The following is a 17,900-nucleotide window of genomic DNA, read 5'->3' on the forward strand; positions in this document are numbered from 1 at the left end:
ATTTGGGAAACAGAAGGGCGTCTGTTTCTGACTACGAGCGGAACAAACCAGATTAAATATTTAAGGGAAAGTTCCAGAAGGAAATAGCTACGCAACCTTGTACTTCGGGAGAAGTATGCCCAGGCATACAGCACGGTTGAAAAAAAGATTTCAGATGAAGGACGAATTACAGTAGAGATAATACTGGAAGAGAAGGTGATTGTATTGGAGAAGAAGGCAGGAGAATGGAAACAAAAAGCAGAAGCGCGAGGAGAAAGGGGTGTTGTAGTAGAAAAATTTTGGTTTGTGAATGTCCGAAAAATAGTGTTGTAACGTCGTGTTGGAAAGAATAGTCAAGCAGAAGTGCCTGTGCTTGATGTAAAGGTTGGAGGGTGAAGATAATGCTAAAATGAGAAGTGTGTGTCTGATGAATGGACTGCTGAATGCTCAAGGAGCCCGAGCCTCGTCATAATAATAAAGTAAATGGATGAAGACCGTTGCCACCGATTCCTCCAAAGGAGAATTCAGGAAAGGAATGCCTGTAGAACTAGTAAGCCAAGCACAAGGAAGACGGCCACAGAGGAAAACCAGAAGTGGAGAATCAATCTACCAGTGGCTGCGAAATAAAGAAAGGGCAAGGAAAAGTAAGTCCCCAACAATTATAAAGATTAATTGTTAGAATCCGCTCAGGACTGATAATTGTTAACTTTGTCAACGGATAGCTTGAGATAGGCCTAGAACACTATTAAATAGCAAGAAACTGGGTTAGGTGGCGATGGGGGGGGAAAGAGAGAGAGAGAGAGAAAGAATATAATGTTATATGCTCAGGATTAAGTTGTATAAGTGCTCTAGGGAGAATATATGTATCCCTAAGTTGTATATGTCTGTGAAAGAAAAAAAAAAAACAAAGGGGTAGATATTTGATTGATAATTGGCTAGAGGAGCAGTATTTTGTAATGGTAAAGGGATTGTTTTCAGAAAGTTGTATAGTCGGAAATTGTTAGAGGAAAGGTGTGTGTACAAAAATATTTGAAAGAAAACTTTAGTTGTTGTTATTTGGTTTTTAGGACATTAGCAACTAAGGCCGTATTGCTCCGAGAATATGCGGTGGTCATTCCCTGACCTTTTCGCATCCTCCGTATTTGGTGGTGACGGGCTCGAACCCCGGTCTAATCAAGAAAGCGTGTGCTACGCACTGCTGCTGCTCCTTCCGACCTGGCTACTGAGGCGCTAGAAATTTTCAGGTTAATTGGAAAAAAATGTATGATGAATATGTATAAACGAGGTAGAAGGAAAGTTTTTATCGTTTCTGTAGTTAACTTTAATTTAAAGTAGTGTCATACAATTTTCAGAAGGAAAGGGATGTTTATAACTTTTAACTAAATGGTATAATTAAAGATATGGATGAAAAAAATGTAAAAAGGCGGTAGAAGAAAGTTTTATCGAGCCTGAAGTTAACCTTAATTAAGAGTAGGTTGTACCATTTCAGAAAGAAGGTGGAGATATTTCTTAACATTAAATGAGATAATACTGTGCAATTTTGTTTGATATGGAAATAAACTTTTGTTGTGTTTAGAAATTTAAATAAGTGCTTCAATTTTCTAAGAAATATACACTGCCCTCAAAAAAATTTTGCACTAAGTTCTAAGAAAAATTTTCTAAGAAATATACACTGCCCTCAAAAAAATTTTGCACTAAGTCCAAACCTATACAAGGGGAATAAATATATCCTCAGTGCCCAGAAACTTCTGTGACAGAAAGAATGGAATAAACGAAGCAGTCAGGTAGCTTGTGAAATTTGGAGGAGTTAGGAGCAAGTTGTGTTTTAATCGAGATAATACACAACTACCTAAATTGGGTTCCAAAGCACAGGGTATAACAACACTTAACTAGATAAATAAATAAAATAAATAGTAAGAAAGCCCGGTTCTCACATATCCTTACTATTTATTGAAACAGAATCAAAAAATTATGATTGGGTAATTGATGTATGCGCAAAGACGAAGAATGTTTATACTGTACTATTCAAAGTGGCCAAGTATGCAAGAAATCTTTCTCGTACATCATCAGTAATAGCTTTTCCAAATCCTTCCTTGAAATTATTCAAACTACCAACTCCCAGAACTGGAACTTCGTTCCAACAATCAACTACCCTACCAGTTGGCTGAAAACAGAGGCGGATTTAACGGCGGGCGCGCGCCCTGAGTCCCGACTTCTGAAGGGCCCAAGCAAAACTCCAACAAATTAGTTGAACATATTAGTTCAAAACTTTGTGATTATTATTATGCTATTATTAATTATATTATACATATATTATATTCAAATTTTATTGGAAATAAAACATTAATAGTACATAATATTTTTTATTTATTTTAAAAAATGGTTAACATGTATTTTTATTTTCCCTGTCTCTCTTTTTTTTTTTTTTTTTTAAGGGACCCAATATTTTCTTCGGCGCCCGAGGCCTCAACCGACCTCAATCCGCTCCTGGCTGAAAACTAATTTTCGCACATTTAACCTGTAACTAACTTTTCCTCAATTTGAAATCGTGTCCCCTCAATTCATTCAAAGCCTTATCTGATCCCCATCACAAGTGCACATTCTGTAGACGCTGCAATTTTCAAAATTAAAGCTTAGACTGGTAATAGCACCTTGTTGTTCCTCACACTAACCTTGTTGCTCTTCTCTGAACCTGTTCCAACAGATCGATATCCTTCCTAAAATTAGGCATGCAATGCTGTATGCAATACTCAAGGTGTGGTCTAACTATTGCCTTATAACATTGGGATTACCTTATCCTCGCTGGTAAAATTACTGCATATCATTGACAAAACCCCATGAACTACACTCGCAGCCTGTCTATATTGCTTAGGGCAATGGTTCCCAAACTACTGAGATCTACGGGCCCTTACAAAAATCAAAAAAAAGTTCACGGACCCCTTTCAAATATCGAAAAAAAGTTTGCGGACCCCTATAAATATAAATGTGCATATATATATATACACACACACACACACACACACACACACACACACAGCGTGTCTCAAAATTATTGGTACAAACGTTTAGGGGAGGTAGGTGACGTTTCCCATAACCGGAAACGTCACCATAAGTCAGTACACGGCGCTGTTCATCAGTTCGCGAGAGGGAAAATTTCTGATTTACTCATTCAAGCAGTAATCGCCGCACAAAGAGCATGCATCGATATACGAACTGTGAGCTGGCAGACATGCACCTAGTGTATGGATTAGCAGAGAGCAATGGATGAGCCGCTCGACGAATTTATGGAGAACGCTTCCCAGACAGACATGTACGGGACCACCATTTGTTTGCGCGTGCATCAAAATTTGTGCGATTATGGGTCATTTAGAGGTAACAGGAGTAGTGCGGGCAGACCACGTTCGACGCAAACTCCAGTCCATGGAAGAAAGTGTGTTGAATACCGTCCAGAATAATCCCACTACCAGCGCACGTGTCGTTGCCTCTGCCTTAGGAGTGTCTCGTTGCAGTGTACAGCGTGTCTGACACGACGATTCCTTACACCCCTTTCATCTCCAAAGGGTTCAATTACTGCTCCCCAAAGATCATTCTGCATGTGTGGCTTTTGCGCAGTGGTTTCTCCAAGAAAGTGTTCAAGACTTGAATTTTCCAGCCTATGTTTTGGTCACGGATGAGGCTTATTTCACTAGGGAAGGCTTATTCAATCGGCACAATGCTCATGTGTGGGCTCACGACAAACCACACAGTGTGCGCCCCCATGCGGCACAACATCGCTTCGCAATAAATGTGTGGGCAGGTATGGTCGGTGACTACTTAGTCGGCCCATACCTGTTACTGTCCCGCATGAACTCCGCTAAATATCGGATCTTTCTTGAACAAGTTCTACCAGGGTTACTTGATGATGTTCCAGCAAATGTGAGACGCAACATTTGGTTTCAACATGACGGGGCGCCTGCCCATTACGGAAGGTGTGTTCGTGACCATTTGAACAGGCGTTTTGGGCGTCGATGGATTGGCCGTGGTGGACCTGTTGCCTGGCCCCCACGCTCACCTGATTTATTGAGCCTTGATTTCTTTCTGTGGGGGCCCTCAAATCTATCATGTATGAATCGCCTGTGGAGACGGAAATGGATCTCGTGGCGAGACTCGTCTGCGCTGCTGCTACTGTCAAAGAAACTCCAGGTGTGTTCGACCATGTCCGCCAATCCATGCTGTGTCGGTGTCACACATGCATCGTGTCTCATGGTGGAACCTTCGAGCATCTGTTGTAACATCATGAAATGCATCCATCTCGTACTCCATTGCTAATATCATGTCAAATAAATGTTTGCCACTAATTACTGTCTTGTGTTATTTCTGCTTCTTGTGCCTCTGCTACTACTTTCCCTGTGACGTTTCCGGTTATGGGTTCCTATGAGATTCACATTCCTTTATATGTTACCTACCTCCCCTAAACGTTTGTACCAATATTTTTGAGACACCCTGTATATATATATATATATGCATGGTCGACCACCGTTTCGCGGACCCCCTGGAACTGGTTCCACAAAGTTATTACAGTAATCTGGGATTACTGCTATCAATGTGTAGTAACTTACATTTGTCAATGAGAAACTTCAATTACTACTTGAAGCTAATCTGCCTAATTTCTCTAGATCTGGTTGCAGTAGCGTATCCTGCTTACTGTTATTATTCTGATTGCAATTACATGCAACCTGATATACGTACCTTCATTAATAGATCGGTGACAGATTTCTACCCGGCCAAGTAGGGCCATTTTAAGAACTCTTGCCCCCCCCCCCCGACGAATTTACAAATGTGGCCCCTATTCAGTTTAAATTTTGTTTTAATTTTTTTCTGGGTCTCTCTTAGTCGCATTCCTAACCCTAAGTATTAAAAGAGCTACTGGAAACTATGCTCCATCACCATGTCAAAGTAGAAAGCCGTCGATGAAGTTTTTTCTTTTTTTTTCTTTTTTGACCAACAGGACGTAAAATACAAAGTAAAATGCTATATTGGTGAAGACTGACGGGTTATTATATGACAAATAACAGAACCAGTAGGTTGGCCAACTGCAATAACGCTGACGATGACGCGGCGAATCTACGTAATACCGAGCAATAAATTTGTCGACCGGCAGCGGACCTATAAGGCATCGGTGACGTCACTTTGCGTGCAAGAAGCTTGGCACAGAGCGTAGCAGACACTTAAAAATTATAATTATACAATATAATTATAATTACATATACATATATATTATTATTAATTTATAATCATAAGCGAGAATTAAATTTGTTTATTTTTCTAAATATTAATATTTTCGTCACTTTAAACTATTTAAGGAAAGCCAAAAACATTAGTATATCATTATATGTTTCGTGTTTGCGGTGCTTTCGATCACAATGTAACATGTGGGGCAGAGGATCTTTTAAAAAATTATTTAAAATCAACAAGTGAGGTCCCTTGCGTCCGCCGGGTGCGCACATGCATTAAAACGGCCAGGCGGCCAAGTACTTCCAGTAATATAAGCCCTGCTAATGACTGGAGTAGACCTCCAGTCATTAGCAGGGCTTATATTACTGCCTAATGTCGACTCAAACTGATATATCCCACCCTTCTATCTCACACAATTGGCATACCCGCACATTGCATTTACACTAACGAACTTTTTCTCAAGAAAATGCAAAACCGTATATAGACCAACTTAATGCACGCATGTGAAATATGCTGACTTATGAGCATATACAGTATATGTGCTTTGTAATTACTTTTTGTACAAATGTATACCTTGGTGTACTGACTGTTTCAGAACTGTGTACAGTATATAATGATAGCTATATATTTAGATATTAATTGATCCACAGCATGTTTTAATACCACATTTTAATTAATTTTAATGTCATGGTTTCATTCCCATCTATTTGTAATACATGTTTTTAAGGGGAAACAAAAGAAATTAAGAGAATACAGTGTATAGCAGTCAGGTGGCAAAAGGAGGGACGTTGATAGGTGTGAGGGCACGTAAAAAAAAATATAAATTAGAGATATACAAGGAAAGGTAGTAATCTTCTGTGAGATATAATATAATAATAAATAAATAGTAACATTAAATAATCCCCCCACCCCACAATTTGTTTATTCTGAAACATGAGAAATGAAATTATTTGTAATTCTAGCTAACTCTGTTTCACTCCAGTATTGTTGCCAATCCCTAAAAAATTCATTCCAAAGCCTAGCAATATCATCTTTTTCCGGTAAATCGAGATTCAGAAAGTAATCTCCCACACTAGCTGGTAGATTTTTCCTACAATGATGCTGCAGGTATTGAACAATTATCTCATATTGTATTGGTATCCTACAACAGAGAAACTGCCGAGCCACGGTCGAAAATAGCAAGTTATTGGTAAAAATAAACAAGAATTATATAAATTGAGTAGAGTGCGTAAAGCCCAGACATTTTGGTAATTCTCATTATCTTACCTGTCAACATCTTGAGCATGATTAACAAAGTTAAGGCGGTCATCCAAAATAATTCCCATATATTTATAAGTACGAGTAATTTTAATCGCTTCACCATTAAGCTTGATATAGGGGGGGGGGAGTCGATTTAAATTTACGTGGTCTTTTAACAACATCTGATTAATTTTCGGGATTGAATTTTTAAATTCAGGTTAAACACAACAATTTAAGTCATATAATATATCATTAGCTCTGTTTTCTAATTCTAACCTTGATTTTCCAAAAATTAACACAACAAGATCATCGACGCAAGCAATTTTTAGAACTTTATCTCGGTCCACAGAGAGCCACTCATCAAGGACCACGTTCCAGCAAACAGGACCGAGAATGGATCCCTGAGCTTGTTTGTTATTTGGTTTTTAGGAGCATTAGCAACTAAGGTCATTTTGCTCCGGAAATATGCGGTGGTCATTCCCTGACCTTTCCACATCCTCCGTATTTGGTGGTGACGGGATCGAACCCCGGTCTAATCAAGAAGCGTGTGTTACGCACTGCTGCTCCTTCCCACCTGGCTACGGAGGCGCGGATCCCTGAGCGCAGTCCCTAATGACATGTCTGGTTACAGAACAATAATCTAAAGTAACAGAAACAAATCTATAACTAAAGTAACTTGAAACAAGCCGGTAAATAGGAATAGAGACCCCGGCCTCCAGGAACCTCGCCAAGACACTGCCAGCATACGGTGTCAAATACCCATTGGACGTCCACGAAGAGGCCTAGGCCATATTTAGACTGTGAAGAAGAACATTTGAGTGAGCTCCTTCCAAGTTGCCTCCCGGGTTCTCACCAATATGTGAAGAAGAACAAACCGAATTCATGGTCTTTTTGATTGCCTCTATGTGGACAATCCTTTTGTAAAACTAAATTGCTTTTTTGCATTTAACTCCTTAGCCAAATAATAATTTTCAAACCTTATTGCAATTACCTTATTGCAATTAATTTCTCCATAACCTTACCAAGAACTGGCAGAGGGAATATAGGCCTATATGAAGTAGGTACATCTAGCGGCTTCAGGATTCTTTAATAGCAGTTTCAGATTTGCCAGTTTCCAAGATTTTGGGCATATCCCATTTTGGGCACAATCCATTCAACTGGGTTTAAACAAGTATTTAGTAAATTTATTATTAGTTTAGGACAGAGCTTCCAAGCCCTTTTCAACTGCTACTTCAACTGGGTCAATTCTGGGACATTTTCCATTGTGTTTATTGCATTTTCAATTTTACTTTGTGAGAAAGGATCCTCATAACTGTTGCCAACATAGGTTAAATGTTCAAGTCTCATTTTAGTCTGCTCATAACTTTCAGGGTCTGTAACATCTTGATGAACGATTCCATCCAGCAGAGCACTGACCGAACCGGACCAAGTTAGTGTTTCGATATTAGCCGAGGTTACGATAACGAAAAGGTTCCGCCTGGATCTATTTTCTCACTGACCAATTTTTAGGGTAAACCCCAAGGGTCATCTTTAAGCTTCGATTCAAGTAACCTATCCCAAGCTCAACGCTTTTCCCTACAGTTACTATTAAAATATAGAAAAATAAGATAAATTTACCTCAATATTGTCCGTAGTGATTGCGATTCATCTTACCAAATAAGATGAACGCTTGATTTGAGGGTAAAGCAACATGAATCCTCGGCCCACGCTTCCTTCATTCAGTACAGGAAAGAGTCCAACAAGACTCTTTCCTGTACTGAATGTATTATGGACAAAAGGTGGGCCCATGAGGTATCAGGTAGGTGTTGCTCATGCAAAGCCATCTCTGTGTATACAGACAGCTGTCTTGACTCATGGAAATATCAAAAAATATTACTATCTATCTTTAATCATTCCTCGTTCCACTACTGTGAAATGCGCAATTTCATCCCAAGCACTGCGACTTACAGAAATATTTGTCTAACGTCAACAAATATCTCCCAGGCTTCTCGGCCTTCAATCAGGGCCGAGAAAAAAAATAAATAAATAAATAATAATAAATTAATAATAATAATAACAAAAAATAATATAAAAAAATTATAAATAATGAACATCAGTATACAAAAAAAATAAATTATTTTTTTGTTGTCATTATAGACTTTTTTGATTTTACTTATAAAAAACAATTTATCGCAATATAATTTGGTTATTTTTACAATGCGCGCCTATTTTTGGAATCAATAAATTACGATGTGCCAACGGTAATGAATGGGTTGAGCACGCTGAATTCTGATGGGATCCTTCCACTTGTTCAGATTACGAACCTAAGGGGGCATAAATTCAAATTAAGAAAAGACAGATGTAGATTAGATGTGCGGAAATTTGCCTTTAGCCAGCGGGTAGTTAATTGCTGGAACAAACTTCCATCTGTCGTTGTGGGATTGATAGGTTGAATAAATTTAAGGAGGAACTGGACAGGCATTTGGAGGGAATTGTGTGATTTTTTTTTTTTTTTTGGCTGATGCTGCATAAGCTCATACACTTGCTTTCTTGCATCAAATGCCACTGCTACTACTAATCATCACATCGGAGATTGTTTACTTACTTATAGAGGCAAGCGGGACAAACCGCCTAGCTAATCTTTTATCAGACAGCTTGCTTTCAGTGTTTTATGTATGTATGATCCCGTTAAAGTGAGCAAGGCTAATAGTATACAAATATTATTAGTCTAATAATAATATACAAATAATTATAATATACTAATTATTACAACAGTATTATTTAATGAAATAATTATCTTTATTTAAATTGTGAGGCGAGTTAGAAACATATTTTAGGTAACAATTTACAGATAAAAATAGTCCATCGACAGTAATAAAATAATCAATTTAATAAACATAAATAAATAATTAACTCGCATAATGTCATTTGCATAATTGTAATAAAAGAAAAAGTGAATAGTGAATAATTATTATTTACTAAACTTTCAAAATTGTCGTTTTTACTTTTTTTTTTTTTACTTACTGAAATAAATTTTGCTTGTAATTAAAAATTAACAGAAATTTTGAAAGCGGGAATCAAAAGAGAAAAAATAAGTTATTACAGGCTCATTTATCTAGTTTACCCAAAGTTAACACTTATTTCAAAATAACACAAATAAACGAAGATTCATCTATTGAGGATCGACCTGACGTATCAATACCAACTATTCCTACAGATATTTCTAGTGAAATTACATTCAATCCTGATATCGCAGCAGTGGGAGGTGCTGCGTCTTAAAGTTACATTAAATTGCCTTGGTTATAAGACATGTCGACATACACAGTAATAATAATAATAATAATAATAATAATAATAATAAGCAAGTTAAAAATACTACAAAACATTAACTAGACATTTACCATTAACAGACTTTAACTTTTATTTGTTGAAAATAGATTACAGTAATAACTTTTTCATTCAAGTTTGGTGCACTGTTGACCAAGATTTTTTCTATTGAAAGCATTGTTTAAGCATTTAGCCTTTCCTGATTCATAGTTTAAAAATGTTTTTATTCTTTTTTATGCCGAATGGCAGCGTTCGGGCTCTGAAGTAGTCATCGGAATGGTCAATTTTTTACGAGTTTTGTAAGTTCACCAACAACTTCAGCTTGATTTTTTTTCTGAGATAAATTTCGGCGTCAGTTAATTTGCAATAACTGTGTAGATCATGTCTGCTATAGAAAACTTGTAATTCCTAAAGAAGTTTTTCTCTTTCAATCATGGTATATGCCTCAGTAGTCTCCCGTACTTCTTCCATGGGCATTTTCGTACGAAAAATAACAAAGTTCTCCTTGTTAAACAATTTAGCAGCAATTAATTACTTTGTAAAAGAATATCTATCACCTATGTCAACACTTATATAGTCGCATACGTCCTTCGCTTCAATCATGAGTGTTTTTGAAGGATTTTCACAGTACAATTTTTAGAATGGCATTCTTAAAGTTTCCTATATATTCATGTATTTTAACTGCCTCAATTTCTCTACATTGCATTTGATTATAAATAACTTCCACGTGAGGCATTATCTGATGGAAAAGTTCTAACCACAACTCGAATTTTTCATTATTCAAGATGTGCAAAATTCCAGTTGCTTCTGAAATCGTCTTATCTGCGTTTGCTGTCGCTTGTAGTTCCTCCATGCACTTTTTTAAGGATTCAAAATTTTAATAAACGCTGTTAATGGTGCGTATATTTAAGTTCCATCTTGTAGGGGAAGGTCGGGCAACACGGCTGCCCATATGCTTTCTGAGAACAGAGAAGGCTGTGGTGATCTCGAGAAAAATGTTAGCATCGACATGAGGTTCGAATAGAATATTCTTGAATCTCGGGTACTACTTGCTGCATTTCTCATCATCAGATTAAGTTGGTGTGCCTAGCAGTGAATAAAATGTGCATTTTTGTACACTTCTTTTATTTTAGCCTGAACTCTCCCCCTCGCCTTTCATCACACTTGCGCCATCAAATGTCTGAGCAACCAGTTTGAGTATTTCCTTCGAGGATTATGTCTAACTGATCTAAAATGCACTTCGATATTCAGTCTGCAGTTTGGTTTTCCAGAGTGAAAAAAACCCCAAAAACGTCTCCATTCAGTTCATATCTCAGAACAATTACCATTTGTATATGTTCTGAAACATCTGTTGTGTCATCAGCCATGACAACTACAAATGAAGCTTCTTTAATTTCTCTTTTTATTTCATCCCAGCATATTTGCAGAAAACAGTCAAGAATAGCATTCTGAATAGTTTTTGAAATGCCTTTAAATGCTGCATTACTTTCTAAATGGTTCTTTAAATTGGAATCTAATGTACAGGCGAAATTTATTATTCCTCTGAATACTCCTCGATTTTTAGAATCGTCTTTTTCGTCATGGTCATGTAAAGGAATTTCAAGCTGTCCACAAAATTTAATGCAGATTTCAGATAATACCTCACGATACTTGGTAACTTTTCTGTTATGTTTGCAGATCGAAAATCTGTAGGCCTCACTAAGCTTTTTTACGCTGTTTTGTTTGTTTGTTATTTGGTTTTTAGGAGCATTAGCAACTAAGGCCATATTGCTCCGGGATATGCGGTGGTCATTCCCTGACCTTTCCGCATCCTCCGTATTTGGTGGTGACGGAGTCGAACCCCGGTCTAATCAAGAAGCAAGTGATACGCACTGCTGCTCCTTCCCACCTGACTACGGAGGCGCCATTTATGCTTGTATTATGGAATTATAATTTTGAAACGGTTTCACAAAATCAACAAAAATCATTAAGTGCATGTTCAAAACTGTATGCGTATTTATCAGATTTCATAAAAGAAACCAGAAACAGTTTCGATGAATTTGAACAAAATGCAAAAGAAAAATTACCAGATAACATAGATTATAAGAGTGCAAAGAAAAGATCTAGAAAAGTACGGATTAATGATGGAAATACATCTGATATTGACGATCCTTCTGCAAGAGATAAATTTAGGATAAACCCTTTCATTCCTATCATGGATTCTTTAGAAAGTAATTTACAAAGAAGAGCTGAAGTATATAAGAACATTTCTCAAAATTTTTCATTTTTATTAAATTTTGATCAGACAGACGAAAAGCTCAGAGAAATGTAAAAATTTTGGTAATTACCCCGAAGATATAGATGATAACTTATACCAAAATATAAAACATTTTCATCTGTATATAAAGAAAAATTATTCTCAAACAAATGAGTTTAATTATCAAAATTTATACAATATAACAATACAGTCAGTTTTATCAAACGTTGAAACTATACTTCGAATTTTTCTTACCTTGATGATAGCTAAGTGCTCTGGAGAAAGATCATTTAGCAGGATTAGGAGGATAAAAATTATGAATGTACAACCACTTCAAAAACAAACCTTGAGCATCTTATATATGGAAATTGACAAAACTTAGCAGCTCATCATTTGAAGATGTTTCACATTTCGCCATAATGAAACAATGGAAACTAATATTTTAAATAATTTGAATCAATAATTTTTTTGTTATAATAAGATTATTAATCATTAAATAAAAAACTTACAAGCAAATAATTGCGTTTTATTTCATTTTTTAACAAAAATTAATGAAAATAATGGCTTTTGTTTTATTATATTATTAATTTAATTGGTATTATTACCAATGTCAAAAATATGTTTTTTTTTTAACAATTAATAAAAAAGTATGTATGTAGCATTTTATACGCACCTTTGGTGAACATTGAAAAGCTATTAAACCTAAAATTTACTCAGTAGAGGGGGGGGGGGTCTTAAAAGTTATAGCTTGGGGCCACAATAAACTTAAATCCAACCGTGCCTTCAATCCACACACTGCGCTAAGTACTACCTACAGGTTCTAATACTTTTCGTGTTTGGGTTTTTATTAAAAAAAATTAAAAAAAAAAAAAAAACATTATTATCCTACTTTTTAATATGTCAGCAGCAGCAATTAACAGGCCATTTTACGAGTCGTTTTTGTTTCCGTTTTACAGGCTCTATTTGTTCGAGCTCTGCGAGACGGCAGACGCTTTTCACTGCGCAGTTATATCATAGACGTATAATAAAGTAGGTGTCAGGAGGAACTGGAATAATTTCCATCAGCTGATTTTATAATGACGTTGCGTGACACTATCTAATAGGCTGCTTTACTGCACCCTCCATTTTGTTTCTTTTATTATATTATAGAACAGTGATTCTTAACCTTTTCAGGATCACGGACAGCTCCTTTGAGACTTTTTGCGCCCCCATTTTGCGAGAGTCTGATGAATGCTATTCTCCCAGAAAAAAAAAAAAAAAAAAGAAAAAAAAGCAGCACAAACATACACCCAAAATTTTGCATAGAATTTATTTTATTGCATTGGATATTAATTTCATTCACTGAGACAAAATATGAAAACAATCTTTGCAAAAAATTACGTCTCTCTCACTCTTGTTTTTTCATACAAAAATGGACACTTCCAAAAAAAAAAAAAAATTGAAATAAATCCTAATTCTGTAAATAAAAGGTAAAGTAAACTATAATTCTGGTAAAATAACAATACCTTAATCCTGCGTTGGTGGCGCTGTCCCTTTGAGCCCTCTAAATAACTAGCGCGCGTTCACTGATGGTTGAATATAAAAATTTGTAATTTCTGTGCCTTCCTAAATATAAAGCAAATTTTTACTTAGTATGGTTTGTGAAATTACTTTTTACGGCTTTCTCAGAGTTACTGCGCGTGAGGACTGTCTCTTGTTATATAATATGAGAGTAGTGCAATTCTACCAGATGCACTGCCATATCCAGACGGAACGAACGCCCTTAATTCAACCACTAAGCGTACTCAACGGACGGAAACTTCCACAGAAAAACTATCCGGCTCCGGCAAGTTTGCGAAACTTACAACATCACAACAGTGACTTCCCGTGCCAAGCTGTCATCACTAGGCTGGCGCCTACTACCCAGGCCACTGCTATCAAAGTTTCCTCGACATAGAGCTTGGCGTAAAGGTAGATGTTAGAGCCATCAAAACAAAATACCCATCACATTCCTCGTTTGTTCTGTCTTGCCCTCAGGCACATCTACACGAGGTGCTCAACCCAGCAGTATGGCCGACAAGTGTCTTAATTAAGCCATCCATCGAAACAAAAAAAGATACCAACCACAAGGCCCCTAGTGTACATCAACAGCAATCGATTGACAAGAGGCAAATGGATGTAACCCACACGACAGTAACATTTTTTCGAGTATTTAGCCTTGCTAACAAGCTACGTACCGTGCAAGCCCTGCACCTCCAGGAAGACATTGATTTCATTTGCAACTCGGAAACATGGGTTGATGAGGGAAAACAAATTGGACTGCTCCTCTTGTCCACTCATTATCAATATACTGCAAACTCCAGGAAGGATAAGAGAGGAGGTGGTGTTGCCATCTTCTACAAGACTTCTTTCAGGCAGATACACGTCTACAGCAGTAAAACATCAAACTATGAAGCAATCACTGAAAAATGAAAAAAGGATCCAAATCTGCCCTGTGTATTTCCCACCAGGATGTACCCCCATCAATCGGAGAGGATCTTATCTCATCGATGTCTGCTCATCTACGCCCCGATATCCAAGCAACCATTTTAGGAAATTTCAACCTCCCTCTGCCAAAGTACAAGGATGCAAGGCAATACATGGAAGATACCATGCGGACCTGGGGGGGGGGCCTCATCCCACTGAATACACCACCGACCAGAGGAAATCAAGTCCTAGACAGCATCTACCACAATTTGGAACAAATAAAAATCATTCCGAATAACTCCAAATTCGTGTCGGAAAACCTCCCAATAATGTTTGAAATTGCACAGGCACCTGCAACCTCAGTGGCTGGGACCAAATCTGTGGACCAGGTGCACACAGGAACCACGTTTTCAACAGACTTGATCAGGCCAAATGTTATCCTCACTGAACTAAAAGCATTTAACTGGAGTAATCTCTGCTTGAAACCAGTGGAAGATCCAATTAATGGCATTTCAAATGAACTGAGACACACATTGCCCTCATTGGTGCATCGAAGACAAAATCTCCTCAAACACTAAGTGGAGGTTCAACTCCGAAACGAAACAGGCTTTTAATCTAAAGCAAAAGGCCTACAGAACCTGGCTCCATGCTAGATCACATCGTTTTAGAACACATTACAACAAACACACAGCGAATATCCTGCGTGTTCGGAAGAATGCACATCGTAAGTATATCCAAAGAAGACTTAGGCATTCCAAGCGTATCGTTTCCACACATGGTCATCAGGTGGAAAGAAACGATAAAACTATGAACACAGTCAACCTTCCACCTTGACCAGGAAAAACATTTGCCCCTCACTGTAGCGGCCAGGCCCGAGTTTGCACATGTTAAGATCTGAAGGGAAATTATTATAAAAGCAATAAACAGCAAATATATCTACAGTTGATCCCGACGGATTCCCCCCCTCTTTATTCTCAAAATATGCAGTTTCTATGTGATTGACCTGTAACATCACCTCTTAAACCGTATCCTTGAGCCTGGTATCACACCGACAATTTGCAATGTCAACCATGCTTTACCAGTTCCAAAAACTAATAAACCAAAAGATCCCAGAGACTACAGAGCAATCTATTTCCTGTGGACTAAAAGTGTTTGAAAAAACGATACCCTCCATTTTAATCGATCAGTGCTTCAATGGGCATCCACAGCATCTTCATACTGTTATTCCTAGGAGGTCTACGCTTTCAAATCTATTAATGACCAGCTGGGCAATCCAAAAAGCCTTTAACTCAAAGAAACAAACTTAAAATCTTATTCCTAGACATACAAACAGCTTTAGGCACACTCAGCACAACAGAGCTAGTTAAAATTTTGAGGTATTATTTCAGAATCGAAGGTAATCTTGCTCTCCTCCATCAACTCCTCATCAACAGGCAAATCTTTATGAAATATGACATTAGATTGGAAAGGGCCACCACGACCTCTATCGGCATCCCATAAGGAGGGGTTCTTTCATCATGGTTTGGTTTTTTTGTCACAGCGCTAGCAACCTTCCTTGCGAAGCACCCAAACTTCATTTCATATGCTGATGATCTTAAGATGCTAGTCACATCCGATGATCCAGCAAAAGCTGAGGCCTATGAAAATCAGATAGTACTGTTTGAACTCCAGGATTATCTAGGACGTCTGGGACAAACTGAATCCCAAGAAAGCAGCTCAGATGACTTTCTCAAAAAGGAGGACTATTAATGAAATTATGCTCACAATAAATGAGACCCCCCATTAAAAAGGTTCACTCCCACACAGATTTGGGGATGAAGTGGGATGACGGGCTTACTTTCAAAGACCACTTCAAGGTGGCCAGGCTAAAAACGCTTCCGGCGTTCTGGGAAATCCGGCAGGAGTTGGTCGGTCTTAAGTCTCGAGAACTCCTTAGGGAAGATGTCCGAAGACATTTAACACACATACCGCTCTACGCTTCGGTACTCTGGTCAGGAGCCTCCTCTAGTCAACTAAAGAGATTTCTGGGATTGAATATTGGCTCCTGAGATGGCTAACCAGGGAAATGGGCTCTCCTTTCGCCATCGCTAGGAGCGTGCTCTATGCAAACCTTGGCATGAAACCCAAGGAAACCATCGTCAAAGAGAGGAATCTACACACCTTGGCACAACTTTTATGCAGCCAAATGGATTCGCCTGACATCTGGGATGTTTCTGCAAACACTCAGACCTCAAAACGAACCTGTTGCAGTTCAATACCTTGTCTACAATCTTCTCTACAAAACATACAATACCTTAGGTTAGTGTTAGGGGGAAAATATGTTCGGAATGTATAACTCCCTGGGAATTGATGCCTCATCTTTCAGCAGCTCGAAGCGTTATAAACAGGACATAGTGAAAGAATTATATAAACACGAACAATAAGCATTATGTGAAAAGAATTCCCTGCAAAGGCCTCCCTGGATTCACCTTTGTTTTTTATTGTTTGTTATTTATTTATTTTATTTTTTTTTATTATTTTATTTATCGATTTTTATTTTGTTGTGTATTTTCAATCTGTTTTGATCTCTTGCAATTCCAATCAATGTAATCAACTGGAATTTGCATAATGTACACCCTTCTAGCCGAACCAGGCTGTTCCAGGGGTACCCACTGATGCGGAAATAAAATAATAATAATGGAAGCTAGCGAGGAAATACCAGTTGACCAAAGAAAGTGTACCATACTACAAGTACGAACCCCAGGCAGTACTAGAGACCCGCACCCACAAGCTTTACTGGGACCGCGCCATAATAATGGATAAGACCATCCCGCACAACAGACCGGACCTAACAATTGTGCACAAGATAGAAAAGGCTACCTATCTGATTGACACAGTGGTGCCCAACACTAGCAATGTCCAGAAAACCCATGAGGAAAAAATTAGGAAGTACATGAACCTGAGACATGAAGTCAAGGAGATGTGGCATATGCAAGAAGTATCGACCATCCTGATCATCGTGTCAACCACCGGTATGGTGCCAAAGACTCTACATAGTAGCAACAGGTCTCCCAGAGAACACCTACAAGGAATTCCAGAAAGTCGCAATCCTGAACACCTATAAGATAGTCAGAGATTTCCTCGACCACTAATAACACCAGACATTACAACAACCACCCTGTGTGCTTGGTAGCAGTACTGTCACAGAGTGGAATCCCCCAATCAGGGAGAAATAATAATAATAATATAGGCTCCCGAAAACAATCCCAAGATTTCTCACTGAAGGAGTCACATATCTGAAGCCTAAAGACGAAAATACAAGTAACCCGGCGAAATATAGGCCAATGACCTGCTTCCCAACGATGTCCAAGATCGTGACCAATTGCATAACCAAGAAGATATCAGACCACTTAGAGAGTCAGAACATAATGGCCGAACAGCAGAAAAGGATGCAAAGAGCAATTAATCATAGATGCCGCAGTTATGGAACAAGCCTACAAGA

This window comes from Mastigoproctus giganteus, chromosome 5, assembly GCF_048544385.1.
Source record: "Mastigoproctus giganteus isolate SK-2022 chromosome 5, ASM4854438v1, whole genome shotgun sequence".
In the NCBI taxonomy this organism is placed as follows: domain Eukaryota; kingdom Metazoa; phylum Arthropoda; class Arachnida; order Uropygi; family Thelyphonidae; genus Mastigoproctus; species Mastigoproctus giganteus.